The sequence below is a fragment of the Megalobrama amblycephala genome, linkage group LG3 (genome assembly GCF_018812025.1).
Source record: "Megalobrama amblycephala isolate DHTTF-2021 linkage group LG3, ASM1881202v1, whole genome shotgun sequence".
Classification (NCBI taxonomy): Eukaryota; Metazoa; Chordata; class Actinopteri; order Cypriniformes; family Xenocyprididae; genus Megalobrama; species Megalobrama amblycephala.
Window position 1 is genome coordinate 38,658,830 of NC_063046.1, and position 18,691 is coordinate 38,677,520.

General features: G+C 36.0%; 1 long non-coding RNA gene across 4 annotated transcripts; it reads right to left on the bottom strand.

The window, feature by feature from the left end:
• Positions 1 to 10,978: 10,978 nt before the first annotated feature.
• LOC125264010 lies at positions 10,979 to 18,079 on the bottom strand. 4 transcript variants are annotated; one of them, XR_007183950.1, is made up of 8 exons: positions 15,594 to 15,967; positions 15,343 to 15,477; positions 14,820 to 14,905; positions 13,812 to 13,979; positions 13,315 to 13,480; positions 12,819 to 12,967; positions 12,375 to 12,464; positions 10,979 to 11,411 (listed from the first exon to the last, which is right to left on the bottom strand). It is a non-coding gene; the product is annotated as an uncharacterized LOC125264010 (long non-coding RNA). The 4 variants fall into 4 exon arrangements; XR_007183949.1 differs by lacking the exon at positions 12,819 to 12,967 and adding an exon at positions 18,061 to 18,079 and having other exon boundaries at positions 10,980 to 11,411; positions 15,594 to 15,722; XR_007183947.1 differs by lacking the exon at positions 12,819 to 12,967 and having other exon boundaries at positions 10,980 to 11,411; positions 15,594 to 15,960.
• Between the last annotated feature and the right edge of the window lie 612 nt (positions 18,080 to 18,691).

Consider the following 18,691-nt stretch of genomic DNA (forward strand, 5'->3'; position numbering starts at 1 on the left):
GAAATTTTAAATAAGAAACACAATGTAATTGTAAATGTAATTGGACATTCCAGCACTTCAAATGTTATTTTGAATATGATGACAAAAAAAAAAAAAATTATTCATCCTTCAGAGATTGTCCCCATTTGTAAAACTGAAAGTTTCAAGATGTAGGAAATCCAACATTTGATTGAAGACAAACACATTTATTTAAAAATAAAGACACGAAAAATAGGCTGCCACTATAACCAGTAGATGGCGGTAGATAAACAGTAGATAACTTATAAAGTTAAGCACTTTATGCACTAAAGTAGGAAAAGTCAAAGTCTTTCAAATCTTTAAATTACAATGTGTCTATACTATGCTTTTTATGAGAGGATTTGTGAGCATAGGACTTATTAAACTGGCACTAAAAAGAAACTTATTCAATGTTTTGAGGGATATTGAGCTGAGTTTAACAAACAATTCTGATTGGCCATTATTTTCAACAGTAAAGCATGTGCTTGGCTACAATACTCAATGCTGCAAAATCATGTTGTAAATAGACACATTTGCAGCGATTAACGCGCCAGGTTGGGGTGAAGCTGGGGCGACTGAATGCACTCAGCAAGCCTATTACACCTATGCAACAGGGGACATTAAAACGGTCAATGTACTAAGTGATATTAACAGACCAAACTTAGTAGCTAAACATCATACTAATAAAGTATACTACAGAAAAGCAGTTGAGCCCAGAATTTGAATTTTCCTCCCACAGAACATGGCTTATTGTACTAAGACAGTGATATTAAATGACCAAACCAAGTAAACATCATACTAATATACCATACATGTACAGCAAAGCAGATGTGCCCAGAATATAATCGCAATTTGTTTAATTACACGTTTTCCTCCCATAGAAAACCGTTATAAAGAAAAGGCTTAACGTTGCTTAGCCTACTAAGTGATCAAAGATCAAATTCTGCACAAAACAATTATTCTATATAGTATTCTTTATTAGTATAGTGTTGACTAAGTTTGGTCTTTTAATGTCACGGTCTTACATTAATCCTCGTTAAGCGTTTTCTTTATGGGAGGAAAATGCTTAACATGTAATTAAACGTGTTGCGTTCATATTCTAGGCTCATCTGCTTTTCTGTACAAGTTATGTGTTTTATAATGTCCCAGTGACAGGAATGAACAAACCAAGCAAAATCTAAATCTTTTGCATATCCCCGGTTGGGAATCACTGATCTAAACATTTGTAAAATACACCACACAACCACTGGTTTATGACAGCTTTATTCTTCCGTTTTCATCATACTCTCTCTCACACACATACATTCTACTATCACACACATACATTCTTCTCTTACATACACATATTTTCTTCAGACATGCATGTGTGAGAGTAGAATATGTATGTATGTGAAAGTAGAATGTATGTGTGTGAGAGTAGAATGTATGTATGTATGTATGTGAGAGGAGAATATATATGTATGTGAAAGCAGAATGTATGTATGTGAGAGTAGAGTATATATATGTGAAAGGGGAATGTATGTATGTGAGAGTAGAATATATATGTATGTGAAAGGAGAATGTATGTATGTATGTGAGAGTAGAATGTATGTGTGTGAGAGGAGAATATATATGTATATGAGAGTAGAATGTATGTGTGTGAGAGGAGAATGTATGTGTTTGAGAGTAGAATATATATGTATGTAAAAGGAGAATGTATGTATGTGAGAGTGCCAGAATGAATTTTGGCTTGATTGGCTCTTCATAGACATCTGCATATCATCACCATATATGAATATTCCCATCCATGTGATACCACATTTAATGGTAGGCTACAGGACATTAGAAAAATATGAGATACGGACTATAAATGCCATTTATGCTGTCAGATAACATTGCTAAAATCATCCAGTATTCTTGTTTTGTTTTAAAATAAATACTACATTAAATATCTGTAAAAGCCATGAAATGCTTTTCAGGGAAAGTTTTCAGAGTAGAGTTATTCTCATTCTTTTCCAATGGCCAAATAGTATTTTTTAATTGTTTTCAACTATTCAAATAATGGCAATTTTGCCTATAAGGTTAACATATATTTTATTATGTTTATAGATATTTTTAATGGAAACAGATAGGCCTACTTATTTTTTATTTATTTTTTTGGAGTGTAAATTGACTCAGGGTCACTGACAAAAAATAAAAAATAAAAAAAAATAAAACCTTACTGTTTCCTTTAATTTCTATCCTACAAATACAATAGTATTTCTCATAATGTTAGGAAGATTACAGAAGGAGTTACCATTAGGATACTGTCTGCCAGCACACAACATCAACAGCACACTTCTGTGCAGCAGTGGTTGTACAGTATTGTCACCAGACCTATTTAAACTGACCAATGGACCATTCTACCACCAAATCCAGCAGTGTCTGCCATAATATCAGAATCAAGTACGTATCATTGATTATTGTTCTTGTGAGAAATATTTTCTCAGAACAGAGGTCTGCAAATTAGTTTAAAGAGGAATCCAGGCTGATGGTGCTTTAAGAATTAAAAATCAGGGCTGATTGGCGTTTAGGGTTTAAAGTCCAAGGATGATTGTGATTTGGGGTTAAACATGAATGATGATGATTGTGGTTTAGGGTTAAACATCAAGGATGATTGTGGTTTAGGGGTTAAAAAAATAAGGCTGATAGTTGTTTGGTGGTTGATGAGAAAAGATCATAGTTTACTGGTTAAAGATCAGGGCTGATGGTACTATGTTCATTTTCTTCAAAACATTAACATTCACACAAGATCAATCGCTACAGTCACATTCTTTTTTGAAGAACATCTGCTATGAGAGAAACAAATGTCAAGGTAAAAGACGAGGAAAGGCCAGTGGAATCATACTAATTAACATTTAATGTTGAGTTCTTTTGATGTGAGACTACAAATTTGAATGTTTTTAAAATGCCATTTGAACAGCTGATCAATTTCTGTACATACCAAACACAAATCTATGTGTGCTTGACGTCTCACAGATCAGAGAACAAGGATTAGGGATTCATTCAGTCTCTCTCTCTCTTTCTCTCTCCTAATCTCACCTTCTTTCCTCATTTCTCTTTCTCTCGCTCACACTCAGACTTGCCCCCATTGTGAGGATGAGATGAGATGGTTAGACTGAATGGAATCCCATTTGGATTTAGCTGTTGAATGACAGACACACAAAGATTGAGGGAAGATCACTGTTCTGTCCTGAGAGCTGCAGTCAGATGTCATGTTTATGGGCCTGCGAACACAGGAAGTCAGTAATACAGAAACATGTCCTTTATGTGTAAATACCCAGCTAATAAAAATATGTTCTAAGAATGTTTTGCTAATGTCCCCATTAAGTTATGAAAACATTATTTCTGAATGTGCTCTGAAAAACACCCATTTTTAAAAATATTTAAAAAATGCCTTTTCTTGGTTATGCAAACATTAAGGGAACATGCGATTTTGCAAACATTATGGGATTGTCTTTGAACATTCTAAAACAAATAACATTTAAAAACATTAGACATACGTACAACTAAAATGTTTCAGAAAAAATATTCCATGAATGATGTATACAGTGGGTACGGAAAGTATTCAGACCCCCTTAAATTTTTCACTCTTTGTTATATTGCAGCCATTTGCTAAAATCATTTAAGTTCATTTTTTTCCTCATTAATGTACACACAGCACCCCATACTGACAGAAAAACACAGAATTGTTGACATTTTTGCAGATTTATTGAAAAAGAAAAACTGAAATATCACATGATCCTAAGTATTCAGACCCTTTGCTCAGTATTTAGTAGAAGCACCCTTTTGATAGAGCCATGAGTCTTTTTGGGAAAGATGCAACAAGTTTTTCACACCTGGATTTGGGGATTCTCTGCCATTCCTCCTTGCAGATCCTCTCCATTTCTGTCAGGTTGGATGGTAAACGTTGGTGGACAGCCATTTTTATGTCTCTCCAGAGATGCTCAATTAGGTTTAAGTCAGGGCTCTGGCTGGGCCATTCAAGAACAGTCACAGAGTTGTTGTGAAGCCACTCTTTCATTATTTTAGCTGTGTGCTTAGGGTCATTGTCTTGTTGGAAGGTAAACCTTCGGCCCAGTCTGAGGTCCTAAGCAATCTGGAGAAGGTTTTCGTCCAGCATATCCCTGTACTTGGCCGCATTCATCTTTCCTTCGATTGCAACCAGTCGTCCTGTCCCTGCAGCTGAAAAACACCCCCACAGCATGATGCTGCCACCACCATGCTTCACTGTTGGAACTGTATTGGACAGGTGATGAGCAGTGCCTGGTTTTCTCCACACATACCGCTTAGAATTAAGGCCAAAAAGTTCTATCTTGGTAAGAGAAATAAGAGAATCTTATTTCTCACCATCTTGGCAAACTCCATGCGTGCTTTCATGTGTCTTGCACTGAGGAGAGGCTTCCGTCGGGCCACTCTGCCATAAAGCCCCAACTGGTGGAGGGCTGCAGTGATGGTTGACTTTCTACAACTTTCTCCCATCTCCTGACTGCATCTCTGGAGCTCAGCCACAGTGATCTTTGGGTTCTTCTTTACCTCTCTCACCAAGGCTCTTCTCTCCCGATAGCTCAGTTTGGCAAGACGGCCAGCTCTAAGAAGGGTTCTGGTCGTCCCAAACGTCTTCCATTTAAGGATTATGGAGGCCACTGTGCTCTTAGGAACCTTAAGTGCAGCAGAATTTTTTTTGTAACCTTGGCCAGATCTGTGCCTTGCCACAATTCTGTCTCTGAGCTCTTCAGGCAGTTCCTTTGACCTCATGATTCTCATTTGCTCTGACATGCACTGTGAGCTATAAGATCTTATATAGACAGGTGTGTGGCTTTCCTAAACAAGTCCGAATCAGTATAATCAAACACAGCTGGACTCAAATGAAGGTGTAGAACCATCTCAGGGATGATCAGAAGAAATGGACAGCACATGAGTTAAATATATGAGTGTCACAGCAAAGGGTCTGAATACTTAGGACCATGTGATATTTCAGTTGTTCTTTTTTAATAAATCTGCAAAAATGTCAATAATTCTGTGTTTTTCTGTCAATATGGGGTGCTGTGTGTACATTAATGAGGAAAAAAATATGAACTTAAATGATTATAGCAAATATCTGCAATATAACAAAGAGTGAAAAATTTAAGGGGGTTTGAATACTTTCCGTACCCACTGTAGATAATGTTTTTGTGTTAATGTTTTGAGAACATTATTAGACCATGATAACTTTGAACGAACATTCTATTAATGTTACTGGAAGAACATTTGTTTTAAAATTTGAGAGTACCTTGGCAGAATGTTCCCTGTTAGCTGGGTAAACATCTATGAAATCAAAAGTACATACAAAATGCACTTTATACATGCAATGACTTGAATACACCTCTAATATTATGAACACATGATCACAGTTTCAATAAAAACATGTTTCATTAACAAAGTTCAGGAGGAGCACGTTCAACTGATCTATCCAACCCAGGTAAAAAAAAAGGGGAAAAAAGTATACTTGAGCACATTACAAAAGTACTTAAATACAAGCAAATGCATTTTAGTACATTCTTTAATTTGGTGCTAAATGAAAGTGTCAAAGTTTTACACTATAAATACATTAATTCAAAGTATATTTGTATTTCAGTACTTCACTGCACTTGGAAAAGTATACTAAATACCACTACTACTTAAATAGATTTTTAGTGCACTGAAATAAAGTATATTTTAAAAATTAGTTTAATCTTAGAAGACATTTATGTAGTAATCCTAAATTTAAATGAAATTCATTTTATTACAAATTAGGGGTGTGACGAGACAGGTATCTCACGAGACGAGACAAGATTTTTACACACTATTTTTAAGAAATCCTCAATGGCGAAATACATGACTAGAAAAAATATTCTGCAGGTGTATTTGAAATGTTTTAACTAATCATCTTGTAATGAATGTCATTTCAGTTCTACTTTCTGAGTATGAATTATCATATGCAGTAAAAGACAACAATACTCAAGTACTGTAAAAGGTTTTGCCACAAACTCAACTGACTGACTTCTCTTCTGTATGATTTCAGTCTCTTCAGACCTTACTGTACATGATTTATGAGCTTCTACAACTTTTGACCTCCTAACTGAACTCCTTTCCACAAACTGATCATAGAAATAAAAACAGTATGAATAAAAATGGTAACACTTTACAATAAGGTCTCATTTATTAACATTAATGTATTAAACATCAACTAACAATGAGCAATATCTTTGCTACAGTATTTATTAATCTTTGTTTATGTTAGTTAATAAAAATAGTCATTCATTGTTAGTTCATGATAGTTCACAGTGCATTAACTAATGTTAACAAATTTGCTAAATAAGATTAAGAGAAAACTGTTATTCATTTTTATGGTAACACTTTACAATAAGTGCAACCATAATCGCACTCTCTCAATATTCAAAGTGCAAGTAAGATCAAATTTTTCTTTGATAAAGAGCTAAGAGATCGATACAACTACACTGCCCAGCCTAAAATAGCTTACATATTGGGAGATATTTGCATGCATTAGGGAGCCGCTTTCAAAATGCGGGGTATTGACATCGCGTTTGAAGGCACGCTCGCGTTTACTTTCACTTTCAGCGATCTCGCATACTCTGTGAATATGGATCGGCGGCGACCGTTGTCCAACCGAATTAAATGTTTTTTATTTAAATACAAAGCAAAATGACAGGAGAGGCATAATGTAAAGGTAACTGTGGCATATTCTTTCCTAATCATCCTAACCACTCTGTCATGGCAATATCATCAGACTACTTTTCGCCTCGACGAGAAATCTCGTCACATTTTAGTCTCGTCACAACCCTATTACAAATATTTTACTAATGTACTAGTTATAAGTACAATTTCCCAACTGTGGTACTTAACTACACTTAATATAAATGCACTAATTAACACTAACACTTCAAATGATTTTAATTGTAGTCAGATAAAGTAAACCAAATATACAGTGTTTTATAAGTGCATTACTTAAAAGTATGCTATGAATGCGTTACATTAAAATTTACTGGATTTTTAATATATACTGTCACTAAGTTCTATTTTAATGGATTTCCATGAAAAATACTGTACAGGTGAATTAATTACAAATAAACCCTATAGGTTCACTGTGCTTAAGCTACTATAAATGCACCAATAGCACATGATTGGATTATGCATTCATATAAAAAGTACACTACCCCAAAATACCTAAGCATGTTGAATAAAAGTGTGCTTTGCTTTTGCAGTACAACAGGACAATCTTGAATTATATATAAATTGTCCACATTTATTATCATTAAAAAACAGACATTTCAAAGATTCACTCATTTCATATTTGACAGAAATCAAAAATAAATCACTAAACACTGCACAGTCTGTGTCAATTATTCTTTAGGACATGTTTGACAACAATATCTTTTATAAATTCTGTGCTTTCCCAGGTGAAAAAAGTGCAGTAAAATACACTTTATTTTAGTAAACTTTGTACACTTCCATAATGTACTTAAAGTGCTCTATTTTCATCCACTTATTTTGTACTTAATATACTAAAAGTTTTTCTTTAGTATTTCTTAAGATAATCTTTAGAACATCTAAGTGTACTCAGCTGTGCTATTTGGAGACACCATGAGTATGAACTAAAATGTACATTTTGTATATATTTATTATATTTTAATCTTATATTTGAAATACACCATAAGTCTATTTTCTATGTCTGATGAGTATATTTACAAGTGTATGAAAGATGGGTTCAAGTGTACTACAAGTGGTAACAAGACTCCGAGGTCTGCCCTCGTCCACCGGTGAGACATCTGCCATCTCCTTCCGCATCTTTCTCTACTCCAGCCCATCTAATTATCCCTTCCATATGTAAATGGGCAATAAGGCCTCCCTTGCGGAACAAAAATATATGCATATAATACAAAATATAATGTGATATATTACATAATACATTTACATATATGGGAAACTAGTGCTTATATTTTCAATATATGCATTGACCATATAAAATATATATATATATATTGACCAAATAAAATATATATTAAAAGGTTTTCTGATATGTCTGAGTTTTTGGGGTTACCATTGTGCTGAAGAGTAGAGCCTGTGCTTAGGTTTATGATTGTCTGAACACCATAAAGACTATAATAACTTTTTTATTTAAAAAGTAAAGGCTGTGCACACTATAGCACAGTGATAGTGTTACGGTACACAGGAGGCAGACACCGATGTAAACAGGTAACTGTAGTTTATTTGACATCAGTAGAGCGGCAGGCAGTAAACAGGTAAGCAGAGATGCAATGGTAGATGAATGGATGATTAGAATGGAGATAGTTACTGTCCTTTTCCTTTTCAGATATGAACACGCTGGAACTTGGAGATCGCTGGAGATGGGTAGAGCACTCACACACAGGAGACACGCTGGAGACAGGTAAGTATGGAGCGAAGAGTCCTTGAGGTAAGCATTAACATGACTATATGCGAACGAGACCGGACATGGAATGCTGTGTGTGTGTGCTCTTTATGGTGCTGCTGATGAGTGCAATGATGAGGTGCAGGTGGCGGTGATCAGTACTCTGGGGATGGCGTGCGCTGTGATTGGTGGAGGTTGGAACCTGACGTGTCTGTGACAGATAGTCTATTTGGTAGAAACTTTAGTACATGCAGGTGTGCTTTTGTTAACTAACTTGAAAATATGAAACATTTAAAATGTAAATTATTATAAAATATAAGAAATGTGTTACATAATATATTTTACCATATATATGTTTATACTGCATGAGTATCTGCCATATATTATGCATGCAGTACCATATCTGATCACATATAAATGTATATATTATGAAGTTTAACTGAAATATTACTGAAAATAAAATTACATACATTATGATATATTAGTAAATATATTATCACATATTTTTCAATATATGAAAAGCGGCAATTCCTTATGTATTATTCAATTTATTGTAATATATTTACGCACTATATTTTTCTGTATATTTTCAAATATACTGTTAAATCATGTAATATATTGATCATTCATATATAGGGAAATATATTTTTTCTGTAAAAACGTTCTTGTAGTAAGGAAGGAAGAGGACAGGGCGTGACTGTTGCTGGGTGCTTTATTAGGTTTTTCTCACTCAAAACAGAACATCGCGCTCACAGCGCTCAAAATCACATACATATCAATAACATAAACTTCAGCTCTCCAGATGCACAGGATTCCACAGGTCTCCACCAGTCAGCAGTCTGTCTCTCTCTGCCTGCTTCTGATTCTCCTGATCTTTTATGCGGTCTGACATAAAATAGTAATTTTTCCTCAACATTATAACTTAACTATTTGAGTTTCCTGGACTTCATTGGTTTGTTAAGAAGTTCTGGATATCTATCTGGATCCACATACATGAAATCAACACAAATGCAAAATTGAAACTCTCAACATTTATTTTATTTAACATACGATGCATCCAAAAAACACAGACACAAACTCTCAAACAGACAAAAAGTTCTCTTACAAAGATATAAAAACGCTACACAAGAAAAACCCTCACATATACACAGCTCACAAAAACGTGTGCAAACTTCTCTATCAGACCCATCTTTAAGCCAAAACAGTACAAATAACTCTCCTTGTCATTATCAGATATTTTTCATTGCAGGTAAAAGTGTACATGAAGAATTCACAAGCAGCTGCGTTAAAAAACTTCACATTAAACTGTTCAAAAAACATGTCATGATAATTCCCAATCGTAGAAACATGAGAAGGAAAGAGTAAGCAGGACAAGGTAACAAGAAAAGAGTCAGTTTGAAAAAAATTCTAGGGCTGCAACGATTAATCATGATTAATCGTTTGCAAAATAAAAGTCTGTGTTTACGTAATATATATGTGTGTGTTCTGTGTATAATAATTACGTATATATAAATACACACACATACAGGTATAAAGTTTAGAAATATATGCATGTATTATAAATATATATATATTTATATATATTTTATATTACATATAAACAAATATTTTATATATAAATATAAAATTTTTCTTAAATATATACATGAATGTGTGTGTATTTATATATACATAATTATTATACACAGAACACACACATATATATTACGTAAACACAGACTTTTATTTTGCAAACGATTAATCGCGATTAATCGTTGCAGCCCTAAAAAATTCCAAGAATACCAATGTTACATCTAAAAAAATGAGATCTAAAACAACAATGTTCTTAAACTTTAAAACAGTACAACAATTAAAGGGATAGTTCACCCAAAAATGAAAATGTGATGTTTATCTGCTTACCCCAGGGCATCCAAGATGTAGGTGACTTTGTTTCTTCAGTAGAACACAAATGATGATTTTTAACCCCAACCGTTGCTGTCTGTCAGTCTTATAATGCATGTCAATGGGAACTCCATTTATAAAAGTCAATAAAACATGCACAGACAAATCCAAATTAAACCCTGCGGCTTGTGACGACACATTGATGTCCTAAGACACAAAACGATCGGTTTGTGCGAGAAAAACAGTATTTATATCACTTTTTACCTCTAAAACACCACTAAGTCCAACTGCCCTGCGTATCTGGTTGGTGAGGTCAAAAAAACGTGTTCTGATAATGGAAGTGATGTCTCACGCTTTGACAACGGAAGTGATGTCTTGCACTCATTGAAGCAGAGTGCAATCAGACCTCATTAACCGGATGTTGAACGCAGTTGGACATAGTGGTGTTTTAGAGGTAAAAAATGATATAAATACTGTTCAGTTTCCTCGCACAAACTGATCTTTTCATGTCTTAGGACATCAATGTGTCGTCACGAGCCACAGGGTTTAATTTGGATTTGTCTGTCGTGTTTTTTTGACTATTATAGATGGAGTTCCCATTGACACCCATTATATGACTGACAGACCACAACGGTTGGAGTTAAAAATCATCATTTGTGTTCTATTGAAGAAACAAAGTCACCTACATCTTGGATGCCCTGGGCGTAAGCAGATAAACATCAAATTTTCATTTTTGGGTGAACTATCCCTTTAAACAGTAGCAAGAAGGAAAAAAGATTGTTCGTTTTCTGTCTTATCGCAGCAACCTCCTCTTCAAAGAGTGAACTCTTGCAGTGCAAAAGTCTGATCCCACTCCTATAAACGGGTGCTGTATCACTTCAAAAGTGAATTTTAATTCCTTTGGGTAGTCAAGGTTTGGATAGTCCAGGCCCATCAGGTTCAGAAAAGCATTAGGTATATCACTAAGGTGATGCATTACCACTTCTTCCTCAATCACCAGGGCAACGTCATTGTAGATCGCTGGGAGAGGTTCCATCACATTTCCCACAACCATTAGAATTCCAATCACCACACCCTTGATCAAATCCTCTTCATGCTCACTGGTCTTTATAGAATGTAAACAAAACAAGGTACTATTACTTAAAAGCAAATACACAAATATAATCCCCAGACCCCTGCAAATTAAAGGGTTAGTTCACCCAAAAATTTAAATTGTCATTAATTACTCACCCTCATTTCGTTCCACAACTCTAAGACCCCTTCGTTCATCTTCAGAACACAAATTAAGATATTTTTGATAAAATCCGATGGCTCAGTGAGGCCTCCATTGACAGCAAGATAATTAACACTGTCAGATGCCCAGAAAGCTACTAAAGACATATTTAAAACAGTTCATGTGACTGCAGTGGTTCAACTTTATAATGTGACAAGAATACTTTTTGTATGCCAAAAAAAACAAAATAACAAATTTATTCAACAATACCTAGTGATAGGCGATTTCAAAACACTGCTTCATGAAGCTCCGAAGCTTTACAAATCTTTTGTTTCGAATCAGTGGTTCAAAACGTGTATAAAACTGTCAAAGTCACGTGAACCATTGACATTTCTAAACGTTTCGAAACACAACGTAATAAAGCCTTGTTAACTGAAATCTTTAGACTTTGGCAGTTTGATACAAGCTCTGAACCACCGATTCAAAACAAAAGATTTGTAAAGCTTCGAAGCTTCATGAAGCAGTGTTTTGAAATCGCCCATCACTAGATATTGTTGAATAAAGTTGTTATTTTTGGCTCACAAAAAGTATTCTTGTCGCTGCATAACATTAAGGTTGAACCACTGTAATCACAAGAACAGTTCTAAATATGTCTTTAATAGTTCTTTGAAAGTGTTAATTATCTTGCTGTCAATGCAGGCCTCACTGAGTCATTGGATTTGATCAAAAATATCTTAATTTGTGTTCTGAAGATGAACGAAGGTCTTACGGGTGTGGAACAGCATGAGGGTGAGTAATTAATGACAATTTTAATTTTTAGGTGAACTAACCCTTTAAGAGAACCCTTTTCCTTACCTTGCATATCTTCATGAATTTTGAAGGAGTCTCTCGCATGTACCACGGCAGGCCCAGCAATGCTGCTGTCCTCATCCCTTAGTTTGTTGTCTGTAAAATATAGGATGGTTAAAGTACCAGCTTTATTCTTTCAATCCTTTGTTTTTCTTTATTTATTTATCCTTTCCTCCCCCTCCCTGTCTTTGATGCTTTTAAGAAAAAATGAAAACAACAAAAACATTTACTTCAAATTTACACATTTACACTTTTATACTTTAGTTGAAAATTAATCACTAGTAATGTGGTGCAAAAAACAGTTGTTTGTTACATTTTTGTTCAGCACCAAATTAAGATTTAATAGTGTATGTAACACACTCATGCCACTTAAATCAGGGGTTGTCTAATCCTGCTCCTGGAGGGCCAATAATATACTGCAGAGTTTAACTCCAACCTGGTTCAACACACCTGCATGTAAGTTTGTAGTGATCCTGAACACCTTGATTAGCTGTAGTAGGTGTGTTTAACTGGGGTTGAAGCTAAACTCTGCAGGATCTTGGCTCCCCAGGAGCAGGATTAAGCACCCCTGCCTCAAATTCATTGGGGTTGTAACAACACTTTAAAGGAATTAAAAGGATAGGTTAGCAAAGATGATAATTGTCATTTACTCACCAACATGCCACTCCAAACACATGCAAAAATATGAATATCTTAATTCCATTCAATGAAAATGAACAGTGGCTAGGTTAAGCTCTATAAAGGACAAGTCAACATTATAAAAATGCAGTAAATGTAGTGGCCGTGTCATGTTGCCTATTTTAAAATTTTTTGAAGATAACTATCACTAGTTTTATGATCCATAGAAGAAAAAAGGTCATAGAGGTTTGGACAAACATGAAAGTGAGTAAATGATCACAGAATTGTCATTTTGGGGAGAGAAAGACTGCATTAAAATAATACTCACATGAAAATAAGGACTCACATCCTTATTAAGGCTCTCCAGTATTGAAGTCATTTCTGGAATGTTTTGACCTGAATAACTGCATCAGCTTCGAGAGATGACTATCTAGGCCTTCAAAAAAGGACTTTCTCAGGTCCTTTAACACAAGTCTGGTGAATTCTTTGCTGAGCTATAAAAACATAAATACATTTACAAATTTAACAAAGATGCCAGGGTGACAGTCTTCAACAGTACTAATTTAAAACATCATGCAGGAAGTTAAAACATTTTCATTTCACTCAACATGACAGAACTGGTCATTAGGACATTAAGTTTTCCCATATCTTCTAATAGAACAGCACAACCTTTCATGGCCATGGCTGTGAACGGGCAGCAGATGGCTATGAATGGATGCTGGGTAAAGAAATTGATGGAGATCATGATTCACTTAAAATTGCAGTGTCTAAACTGGAGTCTGACCATGTATCTAGAAAGAGGGTGAAAAGGACTTTCAGTGTCACCTTGTCTTTGGACAGATCAGCTACACATGTAAGGTTACAGAAATCATGGAAGTCTTCATCTTCTTATTGAAGGTCAAAAGTGTCTTTCAGCTGGAGCCTGCTTTTAGGTTCAAGCTTGAGGCCGTCAACAGAATCTGGAACAGGATCAACTCGAACTTTTTGAATGTTCTGTGGGGAGATGATCACACGAAACAGCATTTTGTTATAGGAATAGAAAATTACAGGGTTTCTCGTCCCATAAGACCTTCGTTCATATTCTGAATACAAAGATATTTTTGATGAAATCCAAGGGTATGTAATCCACACACAGGCAGCAATGTCATTGCACCTTTTGAAGTCCAGAAAGGTAGTTGAAAACATTGTTAAAATAGTCCATGTGACTGCAGTGGTTCAACCTTAATGTTATGAAGCGACAAGAATACTTTGTGCGCCAAAAACAACAACAAAAAACTTTATTCTATTTGACAAATTAACAATTTGAACCGTTGTCATATGTAGTGAACTCAGTGCAGGCTTCCTTGTTTACAAACGAATGCTAACTCAGTATTGGCCGTAGCTGAACACATGAGCAGCACAGCACAGCTGACACAGGATTCAGCCAATAATGAACCAGCATTCGGACGTAAACAAGGAAGCCTGCACGGAGTTCACTACATATGACAACGGTTAAAATTGTTGAATTTTTTTTTTTTTTTTTGCGCACAAAAAGTATTCTTGTCGCTTAATAACATTAAGGTTGAACCACTGTAGTCACATTAACTATTTAAACCATGTTTTAACTAACTTTCTGGTTGTTTAAAAGGTGCAATGATGTTGCGGCCTATGTGTGGTACAGATACCCTCGGATTTCATCAAAAATACCTTAAATTGTGTTCTGAAGATGAACAAAGGTTTTACAGGTGTGGAATGACATGTGGGAGAGTAATTAATGACAGAAATTTCGTTTTTAGGTGAACTAACCCTTTAATGTGAACACCTAGAATATCATGTGTATTTCAACAAAAGTACCTTAGTAAAGCAAGAAGGTTTTTGGCGTCTACAAATCTTGCAACACCACCTCGTCGATATGGAGTTGTGCTTCCACTGTACTGATCCTGCAAATATAAAAGAAAAAAAGTTAAAATCCAGCCAAATACACATAAACATTTATACAAATATAAATATTCACTGAAAATCATACTTCCCAAATATAACGAGGCATTATCAACACTTTTTATTTCTATGGCTGGGTGATAAATTAAATATTATAGAGATGATGTTGCAATATTAAACTGAGCAACACTGTAGATAGCTTTTATTAGGTGAAAAGGTTTTATACAAATAACGTGATTCTGACATTACAAGTTAACGTTAGCTATACAGAAGTGTGCACATGCTCAAAAACAATCATATGGTATGGAAAGAACAACTGAGCGTTTAAGAAACATAAATCAATCAGGCTTTTTTATAATATAACAACAAACAACCAACACGCTTAAAAGTCACTTTTGTACACTGTTTTCTATAACGTTATTTATTGACATTAACTTACAATAGTCAAAGACGACTTATCTTTCTGCTCACGTCTCGACAGCAGCTCGATGTCCAGCGAGAATAAATTTGTCTGGCAGTGCGTGTGGCTCCTGATTATTAATCAAGTTGTCTTAAGTTCGCAAAATATGAATACCTGAAATCAAAACGCGGACAGTGAGCGCTAACGGAACAAGGCTAACCCGGACGCTGAGCGTTAACGAAACATGCCGAAATTAACATTAAAGAAAGCACAAATCAAGGTATACTTACTAATTTCATTATTTGCGGTCCATAAAGCCCATCTGCCCATCTGTAGTCGTTAAAAAAGGGGGCTCCTTCATCATCTTTTCTTGTGTGATCAGCAGCAGCTTCTCGTGCAGAAAATGGCGAATGGCGCGTCTGTCTCACATTCGGTAAAATAGTACGTCATCATGACGTAGAGTTTCTGGCACATGCGCATTTGAAAGAAACTTGACAACTTTTGAACGTTTTGTTGTTATATGTTATTTAAAGTTTTCAATTTCCCTTCAAGTTGAGGTTGATATAACTCATCCTATTGTGTTGTGAGACACTGCAAGTTGACAGGACATGATTTTATTTGTCCACTTGACTAAAACCCAGAATCATTTTTTACAGTGTTAACAATAGACAAAAAAAAAAAAAAATGGACGTAGCGTCCGTGACGTCACCCATAGAGTTCTGAACAGCATTTTTGAAGCGAAAATGAGGCTGCGGCCATCTTAGCTGCGCGTCACCGCACGTCACTCCCGGATAACTGAAAATGGGCAAAGAGGCGGGGAGGTGGTTTGAGCTGATATGACTGGTTGCTGAAACCACGCCCGCCTAGCTCGACGTGACCATGTTAGCAGCAAAGGAGCTATCTATCTATCTTAGATACGATCTAAAATATTAATGAAGATAAGTTTTATCATCAGAACGTTAAAGGTTTACTGTCAATCTACGGTGTTTTTTAAGATATAGATCCTCCAACACCAGTAGTGTTGGGTGTGCAAATAACAACATGGAAAATCAAATGGGACTTCATACCTTTATAATGAAATAGAGATCGCGAGATGAATCCAATCCGTGGCACTTGGGTAAAATATGAGTGTCCATTGCAAAACAAAAAAACATGTCACATTTCTTCTGAATGATCTGCTCTCTGTCATCGTTCTTCAAGAAAGGATGCAATCTGAGCAGCGTTTATGTTGTAAAACTGTATACGATCGTATCTAACAAACAAATGAGACCGTGTCCAAAGTATATTTTTTCAAAATAGTGCAGCAGTTTTAGTTATAATATCCAAGCAGTGCTGTCGGATTTTGATATCCTCCCGCATTGTCATTGCAGTAAATCTCACAACCAAAACTTTCAGCCAATGCCACGATCCAACAACGTGTGTTCTGTGTCTCTTCCCCATGCATGCACATCTACACAGACACACATCAGTCTCGAATATTATGCAGCAAGCCATATTTTATAATTGTATAAAATAATCGAGAAAAAAGCACAAAAACGGCTGAGATGCCAAATTCAGCGGCAGCTGAGGTAACATGACGGCTCGCAGACAGCAGCGCAATCTACCTGTCACTCAAGTGACCACGCCCTTAATTATGCAGAACTTTAAGGCTTAATATAATTTAAACGGATAAGTTATAAAAAAATTCACCCCCCTCAGAGTTGTCATGAAGGGCAAAAATAGCAGTATAGACCAAAACCACAATTTGAACCAACTTGTAAACATGTTTTTTTCTGCTATAAACTTGGCCAATTTAACATGGGACTCTATGAGATTCTGCTCTCTTTTGGAGCCTGTCCCTAGCGGCCAGTCGATGAATCGCAGTTTAAGTTACTTCCGTATTGGCTTCACGAGAGAAAGGGGGAGGTTGCCGCTTGGTGTTAACCCACTCACTCACCGCTCATCCCCCAACTCTCTCTCCTGCTGTAGACTTCGCTGAACCACGCCCCCCTCGCCACACTTTCCATAAGGGCTGTTGAGCCCCAAGCTCTCGTCTCGGGCAATGCCTCCCTTTTCCCACAAAGGAACGAGCCTTCCTCGCAAGATTCAGTTCCAGTTCACGCTCTCCACCCCCGCCACCTCAACCCCACAAGAGCACAGCTTAAATCATTCTCGTTCCCATTCAGTCAGTCACGTTCAACGTTACGTCGATACTGACGTAATGGGGTCTCGCTTGGGAGCCCAATCACCTCCAAGTGGTACAAAACGAACCAATGGGAATTGGCCAGTGAGGTTAATATGCCGGACCACACCCCTGGCATCCGGGTATAAATATGACTGGGCTACTCACTTACATCAGAGATGGGCATAAATACATGGAAATGTATTTAAAATACAAATACAAAATACTGTGTGGAAAAATGTATTTAAATACAAATACAAAATACTGTGTGGGAAAATGTATTTAAATACAAATACAGTATTTTGTATTTTGAAAATACACAAAATACATGTGAAAGTGAAGAATCAGTGCAGGTATCCCTATTAGGCTGAAATCTATCTGGGCCTATTCTGAATGTCAAAAAGCATTTAGACTACTTAGAAACTTTCATTTTAATTTTATATACCTCTTCCCTTCCCCTGCCCTGTAGAAAATAAAAAACTACAAAAAAACTGAATGTTTAGACACTGAATGTTATATATAATTTGTTAAGCTAATTATAAATAGTCACAGTGAATTAAGAAACTACATAGGCCTACTGACTTTTAATTCCTTACCTCATTTATGCTCTCTCTGTCATTCTCTCTCTCTCTCTCTCTTTCTTAAGTGCTTGCTTCCTTGCTGGTAATTACAAATAAACTTATGTAGTGCAAAATAGCAGCCATTTATATACTTATTTCTGACAAGGTTACAATGTAGTTGTGGCAGGGGGGGCGTGGTTCAGCGGAGTCTGCAGCGGGAGAGAGAGGGAGGAGACGCGCGGTGTCTGAGTGGATTAGACGCAAATATTAAACACCTGTCTCTTGTTTCAGTAATTGGCGTGGAGAGAGTATTTAACGCCAGGAGAAACAGGAGCCTGCGAGAGAGAGAAGGACTACTGGCTGTTTCCCCACTCCTGGATGTCTGTTTGATGGAGTGAAAGTCTGACGATTAAGTTGATTGTTTTGTGCCTGTTTGCACACTGTTTTTGTGACTTTATTATTTTTGTGTCAATAAAACAGCCAGTAGTCACCTGCCGACCCTGTCCTCTTTCCTCCTTACCTACGAACATTGTTACAGTAGTCTATTACTTATGGTGAACACTACTAAAAAAAACTGTAAAACTGTGGGATCCTTTTCTGCTATATAGCAAAGAATAGGGATGGGTGATATGACCAAAATCTTAATTTTACTTCACAGTAACAATAT